Source organism: Arachis ipaensis, chromosome B1, assembly GCF_059453495.1.
Source record: "Arachis ipaensis isolate K30076 ecotype BB chromosome B1, ASM5945349v1, whole genome shotgun sequence".
Lineage (NCBI taxonomy): Eukaryota > Viridiplantae > Streptophyta > Magnoliopsida > Fabales > Fabaceae > Arachis > Arachis ipaensis.
This window is the reverse complement of record NC_142436.1, coordinates 34830887-34840131: the sequence shown is the minus strand read 5'-3', so window position 1 is coordinate 34840131 and position 9245 is coordinate 34830887. Positions and strand designations below refer to the sequence as shown.

The 9245-nt window shown below is 41.1% G+C and overlaps 1 non-coding gene across 1 annotated transcript; it reads right to left on the bottom strand.

Annotated features, from left to right (window-relative positions):
- Positions 1-2399: 2399 nt before the first annotated feature.
- LOC148576193 (small nucleolar RNA R71) lies at positions 2400-2506 on the bottom strand. Its single transcript, XR_015902969.1, has one exon. It is a non-coding gene; the product is annotated as a small nucleolar RNA R71 (small nucleolar RNA).
- Between the last annotated feature and the right edge of the window lie 6739 nt (positions 2507-9245).

Here is a 9245-nt window from a genome sequence, read left to right as displayed (position 1 = left end):
CACCTCCACGTTAGTGGTCACGTTAATGCAATTAACGTGAGGCACTAACGTGGGAAGAAAGGGGGTTTGAAGCGTTAGTGACAAAGGTAAGTGTCACTAACGCTCTCGAAACTTAGGCATGCCCATGTTAAGGACCACGTTAGTTACACTAACGTGGACCATTAACATGGGGAAAAGAGGCAAAGAGCAACGTTATTGGAAAAGGTGAATGCCAATAACATTTGCGAAGGACCAAGAGGCAACGTTAGTGATCACGTTAGTGCCACCAACGTTGAAGTTAACGTGGATCATTTTTGCTTTGGAATGTTAGTGAAAAAGGTGATCATCACTAACGTTCTCGAACCCACATTTTCACTTAACGTTAACACCACTAACGTCCTAACTAACTTGATATCATGCCTTACTCACTTTCTCTCTGCAAGCAAAGCTAAGCCCACTGAAGACTATAACTGCTTCAACTAAAGATCCAAAGGCCTATATCCAAGACTCGAAGAGCCAACTAGAAGATCAGAAGAGTAGTATATATAGGAGTAGTTTTGAACTAGTAAGGAGCTTGGCATTTTGGAGAACTACACTCTGTATATTTTACTTTCTCTGCAAATTCTAGATTTAATTTCAGAATGTACTTTTCATTTTCACCTTCCATTTCTAGAGCTATGAACAACTAAACCTATTTTCATTGGGTTAGGGACCTCTGTTGTAATTTGATAGATCAATAATAGTTTTCATTATTCTTCTTCTTTCTTTTCTCTTGATTTTACTAGAAAGCTTTCAATCTTCATCCAATTGGGTAGTTGTCTTGGAAAATAAGCTATTCATACTTGGATCTCTTCGGAGCCTTGGAAGAGGAATGAAGAGATCATGCTAGAAATGCTTTCTCATGTTGGACCAAATTAGGATTTGGATGGATATAGTGACATATAATTCTACCAATACTTTGATTTGGGAATGCATGTGGTATAATCAGTGACCATACTTCATCTCTTCTCATGAGCAATTAAATCAAGGAATTGGGAAATTGTTCAAGTTTAGAGAGATTGGGTTGCCAAGGAATTGGAATCCAATCACTTAAGATTACCAAGGAGATCAATGAATGCATTGATTGAGGAAGAGATGAGAATGAACTTGATCCGGAGAATACAACATCTCCTGAGCCAAATGAATCCCCCATTTCTGATCTTACCCATTCTCTTTATTATTTGCCATTTACTTTTATGCTCATCTTCCCAATTCCTATTTAAGATTCTGCAGTTTACCTTCCGCCCTTTACATTCTGCCATTTATTTCCAGCATTTACATTTTCTGCTATTTACTTTCCCACCATTTAAATTCCTGCACTTACTCAACTCAAATTTCTGCTTCGTTCAACTAGAACATTCCTCTAATTAAAGTTGCTTGACCAATCAATCCCTGTGGGATTCGACCTCACTCTATTGTGAGTTTTTACTTGACGACAATTCGGTATACTTGCCGAAGGAAATTTTGTTGAGTGACAAGTTTCCGTGAATCAAGTTTATGGCGCTGTTGCCGGGGATTGATTTTGTATCGACAATGATTAAGTTGGAGCATAACTAGATTGAGCATTTTTTTTCTTTTGTTCTGTATTAATTCCATTTGAGTGATTTACTTTTAGTTTCAGTTGGTTTTTTTCCTTTATCCCTTACCCATTTGTTGTGTTTTTTGTCGTTAATTACATGTCAGTTAACCAACCCATTAACTGTTTGATATATTGCACCACTCACACTAACAGTATTCCTAACAAGAGTAATTTCTCCATTCAATTTCTTTCTTGCTTTTTGCCTTGTTGGTTGTATGACAAGTAGAAGAAGCGGGCTTCAACTTTCCTTGATTCCGAACCTGAGAGGACCTTCCTTAGATTAAGGAGGGAAGCAAGAGGAACGGGAGTCGTTGGTGCTGAGGAGGAGGAAGAGTATTTTGAACCAGACATGGAGGAGAATATGGAGAACCACCATGAAGAAGAGGCTCACAACCATGGCAGAGAAGGTCCAGTGAATCATGCTGGGCAAGAGAGAAGAGTTCTAGGCTCTTACATCAATCCAAACCCAGGAAACTGTGGAAGTAGCATCCAAAAGCTAACCATACATGCCAATAACTTTGAACTAAAGCCCCAGCTCATCACCCTAGTCCAGAACAACTGTGCATTCAGAGGAAGTGCCCAAGAAGACCCCAATCAATATCTCACCACTTTCCTAAGGATATGTGATACTGTAAAGTCTAATGGTGTTCATCCTGACACCTATAGACTGCTTTTGTTCCCCTTCTCACTCAAGGATAAAGAAGCTAAATGGCTGGAATCCTTCCTGAAGGAGAGTCTGACAACCTGGGAAGAGGTGATGAATAAATTCTTGGCAAGATTCTACCCTCCTCAAAGAATCAACAGGTTTAGAGCTGAGGTGCAAACCTTCAGGCAACAAGATGGTGAAACTCTCTATGAAGCATGGGAGAGGTTTAAGGATTTAACAAGAAGGTGCGCACCAGATATATTCAATGAATGGGTGCAATTACACATTTTCTATGAGGGGCTTTCTTACGAATCAAAGAAGGCAGTAGACCACTCATCCGGGGGATCTCTGAACAAGAAGAAGACCATTGAAGAAGCCATAGATGTCATTAAAACTGTAGCTGAGAATGATTACTTTTATGCTTCTGAAAGGGGAAACACTAGAGGAGTGATGGAGCTGAACAACATGGACGCGCTGCTGGCTCAAAACAAGATGATCACCAAGCAGCTGGCTGACCTCACCAAGAAGATGGAAAGGAACCAGGTGGCAGCAGTCACCACCTCATCAGTAGCTCAAGAAGGAGTGAATGCAGAGGATGAGGGTGACCAGGAACAAGCCAACTACATTGGGAATTCACCCAGGCAGACCCATGATCCATACTCCAAAACTTATAATCCTGGTTGGAGGAACCACCCAAACTTTGGGTGGGAAAATCAACAAGATCAAGGCCAAGATCAGAGACGTCACAACCCCAACAACAATGCAACCTACCAACATTCCACACAGAGATCATATCAGCACCCACCTAACAATACCTCTCAACATTCATATCAAAACCAAAATGGCCCTTCTCATCCATCCAATCTCAACTCACCATCATCCGAAGATAGACTCTCAAGGATTGAGACTCTACTTGAAGGCATATGCAAGGAAATCCAAGATAACAATGTGTTCAAGGAGGAGGTGCGAGCCAATATAAAAAACCAGGGAGACACCATCAAGAGGCTAGAATTTCAAGTGGAATACCTCTCTGAGAAGATTCCCAAACCTACTGACAGCTTCCTAAGTGACACGGAGAAAAACCCGAGAGGTGAAGCAAAGAAAGTGAGATGGGAAGAATGCAAGATAGTCACTATAAGTGATAAGGGGACTGAGGAAGAGCTGAACAAACCCTTAGAACACTCTGGAGATACTTCAGTAGAGAAAGAAGAAGAGAGTAACCAAGAAACCAAAACTACACAGAAGGAGATTCTGAACCTCTATGCACCTTTTCCCCAAAGACTCAAGGGTGGTGTAGAAAAGAGAATATACTCAAAGTTCGTCGACGTGTTTGTATCTCTCCATGTAAACATACTATTCATCAAGGCTCTCCAACAAATGCCCTCATACATTAAGTGCATGAAGGAGCTACTGACCAGGAAAAGCTCACTCAAAGGAGGGCAAACAATAGTGATGAATAAGGAATGCAGTGCTCTCATTCAACCAGAGTTGCCTACAAAAAGGAAGGATCCAGGGAGTTTTCACATCCCCTGTGCCATAGGAGAAACAGTGATTGATAAAGGACTCTGTGATCTGGGAGCAAGCATTAATTTAATGCCTCTATCCCTCATGAAAAAGCTGCAAATCAATGAGCTAATGCCCACAGACGTAGTCATCAGGTTGGCTGACAAAACTCAAAAAAAGCAGTAGGAGTGGTTGAAGACGTGTTGGTAAAGGTTGGGAACTACTTCCTTCCCATAGACTTTGTCATATTGAAAATGAAAGAGAGTTACCTCCATCCAATAATATTGGGAAGACCATTCCTAGCTACAGCCAGAGCACTTATAGATGTGGAGCGAGGAGAGCTAATACTGAGGATACATGATGAACAACTTACCTTCAAAGTCTTCAAACCCTCACAAGAAGCAGATCAAGAAAACAAGGAATCAAAGGAGGATCACAATAAGGCACTGGTGGAAGAGACAAGCACTGAAGCACAAACAATAGCCCTGGGAATCCCTTTGGTTGACAAGCAATACAATCAGAAGCCACCACAGCTAAAGGAAACCCAAGAGGAGCTAAAACCACCAGAGTCATACGAGACCAGCAACAAAATCTCCCTGGGAAAAGAAGCCCCAAGGAGCAGAAGAGCATTAAAAGAAACAAGGAAGAAGGCACCAAGGGGATGGAGGAACAAGAAGATCCTTACAGAAGACTTCTCTCCAGGGGATAAAGTAATATCTGCCCATTTCCCAGTTATTCCACCTTATCTACCTACCATTCCATCTCAGCTGCCTCAAGTGTACACCATCAGCAAAATTCTGTCCTTGGAACATGTGGAGCTTCTTAACAAAGCCAATGGAGACAGATCCACTGCAAGAGAGGAAGATTTGAAGCACTACCAACCACCCTGACAAAGGCCAAACGTCAAGCTAATGACGCTAAAGAAGCGCTTCATGGGAGGCAACCCATGTTTTATATCCTTTCCTTTTAATAGTAGTTAATAAAGCAAGTTCATGAATTCCAAATCAACTTTGACAAACACTTGTATATAAATCCTTATATACAAGTTTGGTGTTCAAGGTATACTAAGAGAACATAAATACAATTCATATTGTGTTACTCTTAGAGCCTTGAACAAAATTATATATATATATATATATACACCCCATGACTACAAACTAAGTTTGGTGTCACCAATGTTGCATACATGGACAATTAAATAGTCAGTTGGTTTGCATTGATGAATAGCACTTAGTTAGTTAAAAACAAAAAAAATTTTAAAAAGGTAGTTATTCCACTTTCTAATTTTGCCGCCAACTTTCAAACTCATTAATCATATTCATTTATCTTGTATAGGAAATGAAGGAGGGATTGGAGGAAACTGATCGAACAACCAAAGGAAGGAGGGTCGGCCACTCTACCAAGGAAACTACATACTTGTCTTCCAGGGGAGTACCGTGGGAAGTGTTGCCATGCAACGATTGGGAGAAGGATCACCTTGGAGACAAACCAATCAAGTCATAAAAGTGGTGATCCTTGTGCCATCCAATGCCAAACCCCAACCGTCCACCATTGGACTTTTCTATCAATCTACACCCTTCAATTCTCATCATCCTCCTATATAACGACCCCCACTCTAAACCTTTCCATATACAACTATCCGTCCAATCCATCTCTCTCTTCTTTCTTTCAAAACACAATCCTCCAAGCTACACCCTATCTAAACCCGATCGAATTCCATCATCAATCCATACTCCTCAATACATTCACATACCAACTCCTACTCATGGCATCATCAAGCTCCAAGAGGCGAAAGGGGAAGGAACCGGTGGAGAGCATTCCTTTCGATGAAGGGTGATTCAAGACCGCCTCCCATGAGCTCCAATTTGAATGGATAAAACACAAGAAAATATTGCTAGAGTTGATATTCCAGTTCAACAAGGATGAGTGCCCACAGATTCGAGAGAAGATTGAACAGAGGGGTTGGCAAAAGCTCACGAACCCAGAAACAAAGATAAATGCAAACCTCATCAAGGAGTTCTATGCCAATGTGGCCAGAGAAGACAATACCAGGGCTCCTACCTTCAAAAGCTACGTGAGAGGAACAGAGATGGACTTCAGCCCCAATTCTATAACAAGGACTCTTCAGCTGAAATCGCCACATTTTGATGAGCTCAATTACCAAGTAAGAATAAGTAATGGCCCCGACAATGATGAACTTGAAGAAATTTTGAACGATATGTGTGTTATAGGATCTGATTGGGAAAGGTACTCGGATAAGAGACCGCGGTTCATTAGGAGAGGCGACCTCATCCCGGAAGCCAAGGGATGGTTTGAGCTCGTGAGGAGATCTATCCTCCCAGCCTCAAACAATTCTGAGGTCAACATTGCTCGAGCTACTATGGTACATTGCTTAATAAAGGGTGGAGGCATCAATGTGCACGAAAATATACCTGAGAGAATCTAAGATTCAGCCCAGAAGAATGACCCGGGTGCTAGACTTTGGAACCCCAGCACCATCCTTAGACTATGTGTGAAAGCCAAGGTAGTATTCGAAGATAGCAATCCAAGTTGGGTAAACCCTGGGAGGTTAATTACGCTCCAGCGTATAACCTATATGGCACCCGCTCAACAACAAAGAAGGCCTCAAATAAGGAAAAGAACTTCACAAGAAGGACCTCACCAAGAAGAACCTCATCAAGAAGAATACCAGCAAGAAGAGTACTATGATCCAACTAATATAAACTTGAATCACATTCAAGGAGCCATTGAGGATCTAGCAAGGAGTTATATGGAGGGACAAGAACAAAAACTGCACGTTCAAGCCCAAAGGATGGATCGTCAAGAAGAACTGCTCTCTAATTGGATGGGTCAACAAAGGGAGTGGCAGAAACAACAAATAGAGCAGCAATAGGAGCATTACTCCCAGCTCACCCAAGCCATCAATCAAGTAACTGAAAGGCAAGAGCGTCAAGACAAATGCCTTCAAGAACTCAACCAACGTCAGTTGGCTCAGATGAAAGCATTCAACGAGTTCAGCGTGCTCAATGAAGGACGGCAGCTACATCGAGAAGAGTTTAGCATAAACACTCAGGCCAAGTTGACTTATGTGGCTGGGCATATGCATAATTTGCACCCTGCCATCCCAAGATATGATGCAGTTCGCAAAGACCTAACAGAACAAGAGGAGGGGAAGGTGAAACAATAGAAGGAAGCATTGAAGAAGAAGATGGAAGATGCTGGGTTCTGGAAAAAGCTGATCGGGAAGCACAAAGGAAATGGGGATTCGAGCAATCAAGAAGGATCCCAAGACAAAGGAAACAAGGGGACTTAAGCATTCCAATGAGTAAAAGGTGGTGGAGTTCCCTCTTTGTTCTATCTTTTTCAAGTTTTAAATAAGGAAAATCATGTATGAAATAGAACATGCTTCCATAGTAGCTTAGGAACTTTCAATTATGCCTTTAAAATTTCATTGTTTAGGTCTAAGTGTGTTGGTCTAAGTCTCTAGCTTCCATCTTCATCTTGCTTACATGTATACTTGTCCTTTTAAGCCAATTAAAAAGAAAATGTTATGAAAAACAAGAGTGGGGTGTATCTTGTGAAGTGAGTTCTTAAGTTTGTAGTATGGTAATTGATTAGCTAAGTTGGTTCACCAACAAGGTATATAGGTAACTATATGCTCTAAATCACATGCTTGGAACACATTCTATGAGACTAGCTAAACAACAAGACCCCAATAAGAAAAAGAGAAAGAACAATAAGAGTTTGAAAGAGAAAGAAAAATAATAAGAAATAAGGCTAGGCACCAAGGGCTTAAATATTGAGGGATGTGTCTGTGGTGTTCCTGTGCAAAGGATCTGCTTGGATGAATAAGTTCTCTGGAGTGCTTCATCACTTGGTAACTTGGGTTAACTAACCCAGGATTATCAACTGAAAATCCACTATCAAGAGCAACCTTGCTACAGAACATTTAGTGATCCAAAGAGATGCTAGACACCAAGACCTCGAGTAAAAGAAAATAATAAACCATGTGCCTGTGGTGTGTATATTTGGGGGAAAGAGACTTGAGGGAGTAAGTCCTTAGGGGTGTCTTAACACCTAACACCTTGAACTAACTGGTTTGAGAGTGTTGGCTGAAAGCTTATCTTAAAGAGTCACCCTCTCACAGAGCACTTAGCCTAAAAAGAATGCAATAAACCCTGGAAAAGAAGGGAGAATCAATAAATAAGAAGTCTCAAAGGATGCAACCAAGCAAGTATTCAAGAGCATAATAAGGACCTGAAAACCAGTAAAGGAATGAACCTAAGTTGCTATGCATGAAACCCCATAAACCAAGAACTTGACTTCTATAATAATGATTTGTTTATCTTGTTCTTTCATTCATCTTTCCTATGTTTCAGTACTTGCTTAGGGACAAGCAAGCTTTAAGTTTGGTGTTGTGATGCTAGGGCATTTTGGCCAGTTCCACTGACCTTTTCTTTATTGTTTTAGGGTAGTTTCATACATTTTCTTAGTAAATAAGCAAATTTTGGATGAAAGTACACTTACATCTTGATTCAAGCAAACATTGTGAATTTTGAATAATTTCATGAGAATTATGCATGAATTGAATGATAAAATGGATAGTGCATGATCTCATGACTTGAACAGAGCTTTGATGCACTTTATCTGCTTGATTTCAGGACAAAGAAAGCAAGGAAGAGCCACGTTAGCAGCCACGTTAGTCTAATTAACGTGACCACTAACGTGGAATGGGAAGAAGCTTGTAGCGTTAATGGAAAAAGTGATTGCCAATAATGCCTTCAAAGCCATCATAGCCCACGTTAGTTGCCACGTTAATTATATTAACGTGGTAGCTAACGTAGAGGAGAAGGAGAGCTCCAACGTTAGTGGTAAAAGTGAATGCCACTAACGTTCCAAAAAGGCACATTTAGCCACGTTAAGAGTCACGTTAATCCAATTAACGTGAACTCTAACGTGGGAGGAGAAAGCAATCGCCAACGTTAGTGACACTCACCTTTGTCACTAACGTTGGACTAAGCCAATAGTGCCCACGTTAGTGGTCACGTTAAGACCACTAACGTGAAGAGTAACGTGGAGCTAAGCATGATAGGCCAACGTTAGTGACACTCACCTTTGTCACTAACATTGAAAATGGCAATCACCTTTACGTTAGTGGTCACGTTAATACAATTAACGTGAGGCACTAACGTGGGAAGAAGGGGTGTTTGAAGCGTTAGTGACAAAGGTAAGTGTCACTAACGCTCTCGAAGCTTAGGCATGCCCACGTTAAGGACCACGTTAAATACACTAACGTGGACCATTAACGTGGGAAAAAGAGGCAAAGAGCAACGTTATTGGAAAAGGTTAATGCCAATAACGTTTGCGAAGGACCAAGAGGCAACGTTAGTGGTCACGTTAGTGCCACCAACGTTGAAGTTAACGTGGATCATTTTTGGTTTGGAACGTTAGTGAAAAAGGTGATCGTCACTAACATTCTCGAACCCACATTTTCACTTA